The sequence below is a fragment of the Triticum aestivum genome, chromosome 3B, assembly GCF_018294505.1.
Source record: "Triticum aestivum cultivar Chinese Spring chromosome 3B, IWGSC CS RefSeq v2.1, whole genome shotgun sequence".
Taxonomy (NCBI): Eukaryota; Viridiplantae; Streptophyta; class Magnoliopsida; order Poales; family Poaceae; genus Triticum; species Triticum aestivum.
The window spans coordinates 536,989,789-537,004,024 of record NC_057801.1 but is presented as its reverse complement, the minus strand read 5'-3'; positions in this window follow the sequence as shown (position 1 = coordinate 537,004,024).

The following is a 14,236-nucleotide window of genomic DNA, read 5'->3' as shown; positions in this document are numbered from 1 at the left end:
GGATGGGTAAGATGGCAGTGTTGTAGCATGCCAGGCTTATGCCAGACTATGTGACTTCAATGTCAACTCGTATCATTCCAGTTCCTTCCATTCTTCCTTCCTTGTACTACCACATGTTTTCCGCAAGGAATATGGCTTAGTAAGTTGTAAACCGCTTTCCTGGTACACACCAAAAAGGAGAGGCCGTGATGATGGTTCCATGGCCCTGGATTAAAGCCAGTCATCCGGTCAGGGGGCATGGGTGTTTCCGGTTGGGACCGAGAGGGGGGCACCCCTTAGAGCGCGCGTATATAAATTTGATCCCATGCTATTCGAGATTGTGATCTCCCCGTCTCAAAAGTTTTTCTTGGACGATGTCTAGGGTGATTCCTAGCATCGAGAGGTAGGATGGGTGTGTACTGGTTAGCTGTGTTTTCTTCCGAAATACCGTAAACGGAACTAGTCCTTCGTGACTACGGAAATCCGTTGGCTGTGGGAAAATTTTGTACAAACTCTGCAGAGTCATATATTCCTTCGAATCATCTATTCCATGTCCAAGTTCGATATTAACTTATCTTGACCAAATGTCAGTTTTGATGACAGAGACTCCGGTGAACCGCATGAGTGCTAAGTCCGGTTAAATGATTATTCCTGTGGATGGACTAACCCGTTTATTCTCATGAATTGAATATTTATTATGAGCATTATTTCCTTGTGAATAAAAGCCCTTTATGTGGTGTCGCTAAGACGCCCGACTGTGGCATCTCTTTTAAAGCCCTTTCTGTGATGTCGCCCCGACGTCCGACTGTGGCATTCCTTTTAAAGCCCTTTATGTGGTGTCGCTAAGACGCCCGACTGTGGTATTTCTTTTAAAGCCCTTTCTGTGATGTCGCCCCGACGTCCGACTGTGGCATTTCTTTTAAAGCCCTTTATGTGGTGTCGCTAAGACGCCCGACTGTGGTATTTCTTTTAAAGCCCTTTCTGTGATGTCGCCCCGACGTCCGACTGTGGCATTTCTTTTAAAGCCCTTTATGTGGTGTCGCTAAGACGCCCGACTGTGGTATTTCTTTTAAAGCCCTTTCTGTGATGTCGCCCCGACGTCCGACTGTGGCATTTCTTTTAAAGCCCTTTATGTGGTGTCGCTAAGACGCCCGACTGTGGTATTTCTTTTAAAGCCCTTTCTGTGATGTCGCCCCGACGTCCGACTGTGGCATTTCTTTTAAAGCCCTTTATGTGGTGTCGCTAAGACGCCCGACTGTGGCATCATTTCCTTATATTTATTTGTTCACCTTTCGAGGCGTCGCTTCAGACACCCGATCGGTCTTCATTTATGTTTTGTGGGATTTCAGGCGGACTACCGCCGTTTCCCTTTTACTTACCTCGTTATGCTAATTTTTGAATGTACATTGGTGAATTAATCATGACGCATTCATGCATGCATTTGTTATATCTTACGTCCGAACTGTCTTGCGAGTACTTTCAAAGTACTCACTGGCTTGTTGATTTGGCCAGATGCTGACGAAGGCGATCTCATGGATGAAGAATTTGATAGCGAGTCCGACGCCTAGAGGAGTCCCAGTCAGTCTCGTACGACCCTGGATTTGGTCACTGTATTATATCCGCTTCCGCTACCAAATAAATTCATCGAGCCTCACCTCGACGCTCGATGAGATGACAGTTTTAGAGACTTGTATCTCTCTCCCCGCTGTGTTTCTCCACCACCGCCCTATCCTCGAGTCAGTAGTATGCCTCCACACCACTGTGTCATGTCCGCCATTATGTATATTTATTGGCGTGCTTGTAATAATTTGGTTGAGCAACCGTAGTTCGACCCTGTAATATATTTTATGCTACTGGCTTATTGTATCAAGAATTTGTCTACCAGTGAGGAGGATTTCTCTCATACTGGACTCAAAAGATTGGTTTCTCAATAAATATTTTTATTGGAAAACCGGTCGTGACAAGCTTGGTACCAGAGCCAGGCTGACTGTAGGAAGCCACTAGGTGCGATCGCTAATTGGTTATTAGCATGATTGAGCCTTTTCATATTTTCTTGATTGTAGTCATTTTCTGTCAGTCAGCATAAATTTATGATCTGACCATGCAGAATTTTTGCCTACTTTTGTAGATGGCCGACAACAGCTGCGAGTCTCAGACCTTCGCCAACGTGCCCGATGGGTTCGTCAAGCTTCTTTCCTTCATCGTTCAGGTCGCGATGGGGCCATCTGTGCGCCCAGTCTTCACACTCTGCCAGCACCGAGTCAACGACAGTCTGACCATGCACCAGGCCGCGGTGCAGTTCAAGGGAGGGCGTGGTGAGTTACGCCGCTTCCGGTTCTTGGGAAGAGCCATGCCTACGGAGAGGCATGCTATGCAGATGGCAGCCCGCGAGGCGATAGCTCGTCTCAGGGATGTCCTCCCCGTGATGAAGACTCGTCGTTACCGTTATCTTCCATGCCATGTGCCTTACACCTGTCACTACGCATTCTCCTGCCCCAGAGGAGAACGAGACGAGGCTTTTGAGATGCTCATTGAGTATCTCCGGGCCCTGGAGGCAGCCTTCGACAACCTGGTGGACGACTTCGTGGCTGCCCGCATGGACTCAGTTCATGGCTGTGCTGCCAACAGGAGGGAGCTCCTACCCACCGCACCGCCACTGACTTTGGTCTCGTCCTCAGCATCTTATACGCCTACTCGTCGCCTACCTTCTACCGAAGAATTCAACCAAGTCATTGCGCCCACTCCAGCGCGCACTGCACCACCCTTCGCGCCCACTCCTGTTCGTGTTGTTCCGCCCCTGGCACCCGCTCCGTCCACTCTGCGCAACACTACACGTATGGAGCCTATTAGCGAGGAGGAAGTCGAGTCCCCAACCTCGCTACGCCTCGCCCTCGGCAGGGCAAAGGAGGTCGTCAACATCTCCGCCTGAGTACGCTTAGCCGCCATGTAATGTACCGCTTTGTATGATATGTTTATATGTACATAGGTTGTGAGAAGTAGCCTGTTTGCGCATCATGTAGGATCTGGAGAAGTGCACTAGCCTAAATAACATGTCAGGATTATGTACGCATATCCTGAGTGATGTATTGTATAATTACCGCCCGCGTGTAAGATATGTAATGAGCAGTCCTTCTCCGTGCGCAAGTCGATTTGTTTTTCTTAAGTAAGCTTGGTTATTTAATTTTATTTGCCAGCTTTATGCATTTATGGATTTGTTTTTGCGACTCTTTCCGCTTTTCTTATGGGTTTTACAAATATATCCCCAGAGTGAAAAATGTCTCGTCCTTGGACTCGCTCCATGCCAACTCCACCAGAGGAAAATTATGATACACAACCCAGCAACGAGTTCACTCAGGGACAGTCAAGCCAACAGGGCAGTGAATCGGCACTTTCACAAATGTGCCGCCTTTATGAGCAGAGTCAGCAACAACATCGGGAAATGATGAACCAAGTCATCAACATGGGAAATCACCATGGACAGTATCAGCAGCATTCCAAGTTATCTGAGCTACAGAAGACCCGTCCCCAAACATTTTCTCATACTGACAAGCCTCTTGAAGCCGAGGATTGGCTTCGAGATATGGAGAGAAAATTAATTATTGCAAAATGTTCAGATCTCGAGAAAGTACTATATGCTCCACACTATCTCACAGGAGCAGCTGCATCATGGTGGGAGAATTTTCTGCACATGCACCCCAACGAAAATGATATAACCTGGGATGATTTCAAGGAAGGTTTCCGTGGTGCACACATTCCCAAGAGTATTATGAAAATTAAGAAGAGAGAGTTCGATGACCTCAAACAAAGGAACATGACAGTGTCAGAATACAACGGTCAATTTACTCTATTGTCCCGCTATGCCAATGAAGAACGTATGACTGAAAGCAAGAAGATGGAGAAATTCCTTGACGGTCTGGCGCCCGCGCTTAAATGCCAACTGGTAGTTCACACTTTTCCAGATTTTAAGACACTAGTGGACAAAGCTATTACTCTGGAAAATGAGAGACGTAGCTTGGAGGATTTACGTAAGCGAAAAAGAGACCAGACTACTCTTGCACGCAACCACCGAAGCAGGACAGATTTTCAGAAAGGTGGGACACACAAACCTACAACAAACATCTCTCGCCCAACCAAGAATTTCCATGCAAGGGACAAAGAGTTCACATATCGCCCAGGCGTTACTTGCTACGCTTGTGGAGAAGAAGGGCACTACGCCAAACAGTGCCCCAAGCCAAGGAACTCGACCCCGAAGCCAAACAATGGTGGAAATAATTCAGCGCCCAAGCGCAACAATTTCAACCCCAACAACAACCACAGGAAGGGTCATCTAAACCACGTGACCAAAGAAGAAGCACAAAATGCTCCGGATATCGTACTCGGTACGTTTCCTGTCAACACAATACCTGCAACGGTTTTGTTTGATTCTGGAGCTTCTCACTCATTCATTTCGAAAAGTTTTGCTTTGCAAAATAATTTTTCGATGTTTCCCTTGGAAAAATCCATGATCATCAAGTCCCCTGGGATTCAGCAAGTTACTCAGAGTTACTGTCAGAATGTGGTCATTGAGTTCGAAGGATTGAAATTTTTCGCCAATCTTATTGTGTTGGAAAATAAAGGACTGGATGTCATCCTAGGGATGGACTGGTTAACCACCAACAAAGGTTTTATTGACTGTTTCAACCGGACCGTAATTCTCACGCACCACCACGGGAAGACAATAAAAGTATCAGCCAAGGAAAGAAAAATACCCCGGCAGCCGAGATTGAATAAGGTGGACGTTTCTGAGTTAAGCAAGGTTCCAGTAGTATGTGAATTTCCAGACGTATTTCCCGAAGAACTACCAGGCATGCCACCAGACCGAGAAATAGAATTCAGCATTGAGCTAGCACCAGGAACCACCCCCATATACAAGAAACCATACAGAATGGCACCATCCGAGTTGATCGAGTTGAAGAAACAAATAAAGGAATTACTGGACAAGGGATACATTCGAGCCAGCTCCTCACCTTGGGGATCACCAATTTTATTTGCCAAAAAGAAGGATGGAACACTAAGATTGTGCATAGACTACCGAGCACTTAACATGGTCACAGTCAAGAACAAATACCCGATGCCACGAATAAATGATTTATTTGATCAGCTCGCTCAGGCCAAGGTATTCTCAAAGATTGACTTAAGGTCAGGATACCATCAATTAAAAGTGCGAACAGAAGATATCCCCAAAACAGCCTTCACCTCCAGATATGGACTATATGAGTTCACAGTTATGCCTTTTGGATTAACAAACGCCCCCGCATATTTTGTTCACCTCATGAACAAAGTATTTATGAAGTTTATGGACAAGTTCGTTGTGGTATTTATCGATGATATTCTGATATACTCCAAAACACCAGAAGAGCACGCGGAACATCTCAGGATTGTGCTAGGAGAACTCAGGAAACATCAATTGTATGCCAAGTTCAGCAAGTGCGAATTTTGGCTAAGACAAGTAGGCTTTCTAGGTCACGTGCTGACCCAAGACGGTATCGCAGTGGACCCGGAGAAAGTTAGGGCCATACTTGACTGGAAGGCACCAGCCAGCGTAACGGACATACGAAGTTTCTTGGGAATGGCAGGATACTACCGCAGATTTATTGAAGGATTCTCCACTCTAGCCAAGCCAATGACGCAGTTGCTCAAGAAGGACAAGAAGTTTGAATGGACAGAAGCCTGCGAAAAAAGTTTCCAAGAGTTAAAACAGAAATTAACCACAGCACCGGTATTAATTGTGCCAGACATACACAAAAACTTTGAGGTGTATTGTGACGCATCCCGAAAAGGTCTCGGGTGCGTGTTGATGCAAGAAGGCAAGGTTGTCGCATACGCTTCACGACAACTCCGCAAGCATGAGGAAAATTATCCCACTCATGACTTAGAAATGGCAGCAGTCATTCATGCACTTAAGGAATGGAGGCATTTCTTACTTGGGAATCGATGTGAAATATACACGGACCATAAAAGTCTCAAATATATTTTCACACAGCCAGAACTAAACTTACGGCAACGACGCTGGTTGGAATTGGTAAAGGATTATGATGTCGGTATCCACTATCATCCAGGGAAAGCAAATGTAGTGGCCGATGCTCTTAGTCGAAACCCCAGCTCCGACGAAAACAGTCTGCAAAGTTTGAGACCTGAATTCCAACAAGAATTTGCCAAACTCAACTTGTTAATGATCGCGGGAGGCACCATATCAAACTTGGAAATAAAGCCCGACCTTGTGGAGAGAATTAAAGAAGCTCAGCCTGGTCACCCCAGCATTGAAGGAATTAAAAGAAAGGTGAGTATGGGCAAGGCCTCGGAATTTGTCATAGGCGATGATGGAATATTATGGTACGGGGACAGACTCTGCGTGCCAAACATAGAGGACCTCAGACAGCAAATCCTAGCTGAAGCACACACCACTCCATATTCAATCCACCCTGGAGGAACCAAAATGTATAAGGATATTCAGGAAAGATTTTGGTGGCACGGTATGAAGAGGGACATAGCCACATTCGTTGCATGTTGCGATTCTTGTCAACGCATAAAAGTTGAGCATCAAAAACCAGCCGGACTACTGCAACCAAACAAAATACCTGAGTGGAAATGGGATGAAATAGGGATGGATTTTATTGTCGGACTACCTCGGTCACGACACGGGAATGATGCCATATGGGTCATCACCGATAGATTAACCAAGGTGGCACATTTCATTCCAGTGAAGACAACCTACAACACTCAGAAGCTTGCCAGGATTTATCTCTCCCGTATAGTTTGTCTGCATGGAGTCCCGAAGACTATAATATCCGACAGAGGCACTCAATTTGTCTCGAGATTCTGGGATCATTTACAACAGGCTCTGGGAACTCAATTGGCCTTCAGCACAGCCTATCATCCCCAGACTGATGGACAGACTGAACGCGTAAACCAAATTTTAGAAGACATGCTGAGAGCATGTGTCCTCACCTATGGAACCAGTTGGGAAGAAAGCCTGCCATATGCCGAGTTCGCATACAACAACAGTTACCAGGCCAGCCTGCAAATGGCACCTTTTGAAGCCCTATACGGACGGAGATGTCGTACCCCGCTAAATTGGTCAGAGACCGGAGACAGCCGTATCTTCGGCCCAGACGTGCTCAAAGAAGCCGAGGAAAAAGTCAAGCTAATCAGGGACCGACTCAAGACCGCTCAAAGCCGACAGAAGAGTTATTACGATCAGAAACATCGTGGGGTCAATTTTGAACCCGGTGAATTTGTGTACCTACGAGTATCACCTATGAGGGGACTGCAACGGTTTAAGATTAAAGGAAAGTTAGCACCAAGATTCATTGGACCATTCTGCATAGTGGCACGAAGAGGCACTGTAGCCTACCAGCTAGACTTACCCGAAGACTTGTCCGACATTCACGACGTGTTCCACGTCTCTCAATTAAGGAAGTGCGTAAGCAAACCAGAGAAACAAGTATTCCATGAGAACATTGACGTGCAGCCAGACCTCACTTATCGGGAACGCCCAGTAAAAATATTAGAGGAGTCTGAAAGGAGAACCCGACAGAAGACCATCAAGTTTTTCAGAGTTCAGTGGAGCAACCACACCGAAAGCGAAGCAACTTGGGAAAGAGAGGATTTTCTTCGGACAGAACATCCATACTTATTTAAGGATCAGCTGGAATCTCGGGGACGAGATTTTTCCTAAGGGGGTAGGTGTTGTGACACTCCAAAATTTTTATTTGGTTTTCAGCAAAAACTTTGTGGTTTTTGAAAAGAGGCCATTTAAAATTTTCCAGAAAACCTTCCTCTTAAAAACTTCCTTTTCTTTGGCAAGGATTTTATTTTTCTTCAAACTATGGTGTTTGATCTTTTGAAACTTCTTCTCTGTTGGTTCCCTCTCAAATTATTTTGGGAGTTTAATTTTTTTTCTTTTAAAAAGAAACTCTATGAAAATTTGGGATTTTCATATCTTGGAAACCACCCATGACTTTGTATTTTGCCCATGTGGTAAAACCCCTCCAAAACCTCCCCTCCTCCTTGTAATCAACCTAAGTTCTCTGTCCCAACTAATCCAAGCAAGTTTTGGATTTTATTCTAATTTTCTTTCCCCTCAAATCTTTTCTGCAAATTATTTGGAGCCTGAGAGATTTTCAAAGCAAGTACCCTTTTGCATTTGAGTTTTGACCTCAAACCAACTCTCCTGGATGGTCCTTTGTACCCACAACCCAGAACCATCTTGATCCACTCCTCCTCTTTTCAAATTTTTCAAATTTCAGTCTCTGCAAGTTTGGACCAGATTTGCCAAATTTGGTGAAATTCATATCTACACTTCTTCTAAAATTCCACCAAAATTCAGGCAGCCTACTGGAGCAATGAGTAGCCACTCCACCAAGTTTCAGCTCAAGGAAAAATCCCTAGATGCCTAGATCATTCTGTCGAACACCTTGCATGCACTGTTCTGTTCATCTTCAGTTAAGTTCAGAAATTCAGTGTCGTTTTTCCTTCGTCAGACTCGGTCACGCGGCCACAGTGCGCCCTGGCGCGTTGCACGCAGCCTCTTCCCCTTGACCAGCACCCCGCACGCACGCTTGGCCGATTCCTGGCGTCGGTAGCGACGAGCCTCGCCGGCGTTGGAAGCTTCTGCGGTGGCTGCACCTTCCGTGGCGGCCAGCGAGGGCCCGAGCCCGCTCGCCACGCCACCCGGCGCCGCCCAACGCCCCCTGGCTCTCCGCGTGTCCCTGCCATGCCAACGCACGCCCGTGGCACCGTCGCCGTGGCCCGGCAAGCACGGAACGTGCTCCCTGCCGCCGACGGGCCGCGCCACCCCCGTTCCGTCGAGCTCGCCCTAAACACCCAAATCCCGGCTAGTTTAGCACCCAAACGGACCCAGTGAACCCCCACGACGGCGCTCGACCCCTAAACCTCCCCGACCAAAGCACTGCGCCGCCGTAACCTTCACCGGAGATCCCCGTTCACGGCCACCGCCTCGGATCGCCTATAAAAAGGACCCCGAGCTCGCTCACGACCCCCACACCCTCACTGCACCTCTCCAAGACCCTGCCAAGCCACCAGGAGGACCTCGAGGAGGTCTCCTCCCCCGACTCCGGCCGCCCCGTTCCGCCTCGGCCTCCACCTCGATTCGCTCCGGTGAGGCCGTCGCCGGCGCCCAAACCCCGTCAGTTACCCCCTCTAGCTACCAGAAGTCTAACCCCCTCCTCAATTTGGCCTTCGCAGCTCCATCCGACGAGACCCTCGACCACCCGAACCGCCGTCCGCCGGAGCAAGGCTCGCCGTCGACGTGGTGCTCGCCGACCGCCACCACCACCACCAACCGACGCGGAAGGGCGCCCTGAACACGGAGGTACCCTCCGATCTTCCTGCCTCGCCGTGGATCGCCGCCGGCGACCACCGCGGCTCTCGGCGCCGACGAGCTTCGTCCCCCGTTTGAAAGTTTAAACCTGACGAGTGGGACCCGCCCGTCAGCCTCTCAGATCCTTTTAAACGAATCGTTTTCTGAAAACGCCTTCGGGCAAAATACGCTTTCCCCTCTGGGCTGGCGTATTCAAGACTGGAACGTTTTCTGTTTTTATAAGCTAGCCCCTGGAAATCTTCTGTTTCATTACAGATGAGTCCCTGGACAAAAACCTTTATAACTTTTAAACAGAAAAGTATTTTTGATTGATTCTTTTTCTGTCCTCTTTAAAATTTTGTCTAGTTTTTTATCAGATTTATTTGAAAAATATTTGGAATACTTTTTGTGCACCTCTTGGTATTTACGATAGCGCATATATTTTCTTTATACCGTAGATACCGAAGGAGGTGACGGAGCCGCGAACTTCACCGAGCTAGGCTCCGACTACTCCGAACCAGGCAAGCATGTTTGAACTTTTGATATGATGATTGTTTTGGCATGTTTGCATTAAGTAGTTTATGGCATGTTGATGAACATACCGACGAATGTCCTGTTACCTGAGACGATGAGGCAAGTGAGTTTCGAAAATCCATGAGTGGATGGATGTGAGTATGCATGGCCATGTGTTGGCATGAGGATGGGTAAGATGGCAGTGTTGTAGCATGCCAGGCTTATGCCAGACTATGTGACTTCAATGTCAACTCGTATCATTCCAGTTCCTTCCATTCTTCCTTCCTTGTACTACCACATGTTTTCCGCAAGGAATATGGCTTAGTAAGTTGTAAACCGCTTTCCTGGTACACACCAAAAAGGAGAGGCCGTGATGATGGTTCCATGGCCCTGGATTAAAGCCAGTCATCCGGTCAGGGGGCATGGGTGTTTCCGGTTGGGACCGAGAGGGGGGCACCCCTTAGAGCGCGCGTATATAAATTTGATCCCATGCTATTCGAGATTGTGATCTCCCCGTCTCAAAAGTTTTTCTTGGACGATGTCTAGGGTGATTCCTAGCATCGAGAGGTAGGATGGGTGTGTACTGGTTAGCTGTGTTTTCTTCCGAAATACCGTAAACGGAACTAGTCCTTCGTGACTACGGAAATCCGTTGGCTGTGGGAAAATTTTGTACAAACTCTGCAGAGTCATATATTCCTTCGAATCATCTATTCCATGTCCAAGTTCGATATTAACTTATCTTGACCAAATGTCAGTTTTGATGACAGAGACTCCGGTGAACCGCATGAGTGCTAAGTCCGGTTAAATGATTATTCCTGTGGATGGACTAACCCGTTTATTCTCATGAATTGAATATTTATTATGAGCATTATTTCCTTGTGAATAAAAGCCCTTTCTGTGATGTCGCCCGACGTCCGACTGTGGCATTCTTTTAAAGCCCTTTATGTGGTGTCGCTAAGACGCCCGACTGTGGTATTTCTTTTAAAGCCCTTTCTGTGATGTCGCCCCGACGTCCGACTGTGGCATTCCTTTTAAAGCCCTTTATGTGGTGTCGCTAAGACGCCCGACTGTGGTATTTCTTTTAAAGCCCTTTCTGTGATGTCGCCCCGACGTCCGACTGTGGCATTTCTTTTAAAGCCCTTTATGTGGTGTCGCTAAGACGCCCGACTGTGGTATTTCTTTTAAAGCCCTTTCTGTGATGTCGCCCCGACGTCCGACTGTGGCATTTCTTTTAAAGCCCTTTATGTGGTGTCGCTAAGACGCCCGACTGTGGTATTTCTTTTAAAGCCCTTTCTGTGATGTCGCCCCGACGTCCGACTGTGGCATTTCTTTTAAAGCCCTTTATGTGGTGTCGCTAAGACGCCCGACTGTGGCATCATTTCCTTATATTTATTTGTTCACCTTTCGAGGCGTCGCTTCAGACACCCGATCGGTCTTCATTTATGTTTTGTGGGATTTCAGGCGGACTACCGCCGTTTCCCTTTTACTTACCTCGTTATGCTAATTTTTGAATGTACATTGGTGAATTAATCATGACGCATTCATGCATGCATTTGTTATATCTTACGTCCGAACTGTCTTGCGAGTACTTTCAAAGTACTCACTGGCTTGTTGATTTGGCCAGATGCTGACGAAGGCGATCTCATGGATGAAGAATTTGATAGCGAGTCCGACGCCTAGAGGAGTCCCAGTCAGTCTCGTACGACCCTGGATTTGGTCACTGTATTATATCCGCTTCCGCTACCAAATAAATTCATCGAGCCTCACCTCGACGCTCGATGAGATGACAGTTTTAGAGACTTGTATCTCTCTCCCCGCTGTGTTTCTCCACCACCGCCCTATCCTCGAGCCAGTAGTATGCCTCCACACCACTGTGTCATGTCCGCCATTATGTATATTTATTGGCGTGCTTGTAATAATTTGGTTGAGCAACCGTAGTTCGACCCTGTAATATATTTTATGCTACTGGCTTATTGTATCAAGAATTTGTCTACCAGTGAGGAGGATTTCTCTCATACTGGACTCAAAAGATTGGTTTCTCAATAAATATTTTTATTGGAAAACCGGTCGTGACAGCTAACAAGTGTGCAAAGCTCCAGCAATCCTTCTAGGGACTGGAGTAAGCATCTCGGAGTTGGAATATACGCTATGATGAGATGATCAAAGATTTTAGGTTTATACAAAGTTTATGAGAAACTTGTATTTCCAAAGAAGTGAGTGGGAGCACTATAGAATTTCTGATGAGTATATGTTGTTGACATATTGTTGATCAGAAATGATGTATAGTTTTTGGAAAGCATATAGGGTTATTTGAAAAGTATTTTTCAATGGAAAACCTGGATTAAGCTACTTGAACATTGAGCATCAAGATCTATAAGGATAGATCAAAAATCGCTTAATAGTACTTTCAAATGAACACATACCGTGACAAGGTTTTGAAGGAGTTCAAAATAGATCGGGAAAGAAGTTCTTGGCTGTGTTATAAGGTGTGAGCATTGAGTAAGACTCAAAACCTGACCACGGCAGAATAGAGAGAAAGGACGAAGGTCGTCCCCTACGCTTTAGACGTAGGCTCTACAGTATGTTATGCTGTGTACCACACCTGAAGTGTGCCTTGCCATGAGTCAGTCAAGGGGTACAAGAGTGATCCAGGAATGGATCACAGGACAACGGTCAAAAGTTATCCTTGGTAACTAGTGGACTAAGGAATTTTCTCGATTACGGAGGTGGTAAAAGAGTTCGTCGTAAAGGGTTACGCCGATGCAAACTTTTACACTAATCCGGATTATTCTGAGTAGTAAACTGGATTCGTATAGTAGAACAGTTATTTGGAATAGCTCCAAATAGAGCGTGGTAGCTGCATCTAGCAGATGACATAGAGATTTGCAAAACACACACAGATCTGAAAGGTTCAGATCCGTTGACTAATAACTTCTCTCACAAGCGAGATATGATCAAACCCCATAGGTGTCAATTCATTACAATCACATAGTGATGTGAACTAGATTATTGACTCTAGTGCAAGTGAGAGACTATTGGAAATATGCCCTAGAGGCAATAATAAAATGGTTATTATTTTATTTCCTTGTTCATGATAATTGTCTATTATTCATGCATAATTGTATTGACCGGAAACCGCAATACATATGTGAATACATAGACCACAACATGTCCCTAGTGAGCCTCTAGTTGACTAGCTCATTGATCAACAGATGGTCATGGTTTCCTGACCATGGACATTGGATGTCATTGATAACGGGATCACATCATTAGGAGAATGATGTGATGGACAAGACCCAATCCTAAGCCTAGCACAAGATCGTGCAGTTCGTATGCTAAAGCTTTTCTAAATGTCAAGTATCTTTTCCTTAGACCATGAGATTGTGCAACTCCCAGATACCGTAGGAATGCTTTGGGTGTACCAAACATCACAACGTAACTAGGTGGCTATAAAGGTGCACTACGGGTATCTCCGAAAGTGTCTGTTGGGTTGGCACGAATCGAGACTGGGATTTGTCACTCCGTGTGACGGAGAGGTATCTCTGGGCCCACTCGGTAGGACATCATCATAATGTGCACAATGTGATCAAGAAGTTGATCATGGGATGATGTGTTACGGAATGAGTAAAGAGACTTGCCGGTAACGAGATTGAACAAGGTATCGGGATACCGACGATCGAATCTCGGGCAAGTACTATACCGGTGGACAAAGGGAATTGTATACGGGATTGATTGAATCCTTGACATCGTGGTTCATCCGATAAGATCATCATGGAACATGTGGGAGCCAACATGGGTATCCAGATCCGTTGTTGGTTATTGGCCGGAAAGTTGTCTCGGTCATGTCTGCATGGTTCCCGAACCCGTAGGGTCTACACACTTAAGGTTCGATGATGCTAGGGTTATAGGGAATAGATATACATGGTTACCGAATGTTGTTCAGAGTCCCGGATCAGATCCCAGACGTCACGAGGAGTTTCGGAATGGTCCGGAGGTAAAGATTTATATATGGGAAGTCCTGTTTTGGTCACCGGAAAAGTTTCGGGTGCTATCGGTAACGTACCGGGACCACCGGGAGGGTCCTGGGGGTCCACCAGGTGGGGCCACCGGCCCCAGAGGGCTGCGTGGGCCAAGTGTGGGAGGGGACCAGCCCCAGGTGGGCTGGTGCGCCCCCCACCAGGGCCCAAGGCGAAGAGAGAAGGGAAAGGGGGGAAACCCTAGGCTCAGATGGGCCTAAGGCCCACCCTAGTGGTGCGCCCCCTCTCTCCCCCTTGGCCGCCCCCCTAGATGAGATCTAGGGCTGGCCGCCACCCCTATGGGTGGAAACCTAGGTGGGGGCGCAGCCTCTCCCTTTCCTCTATATATAGTGGGTGTTTGGGGCTG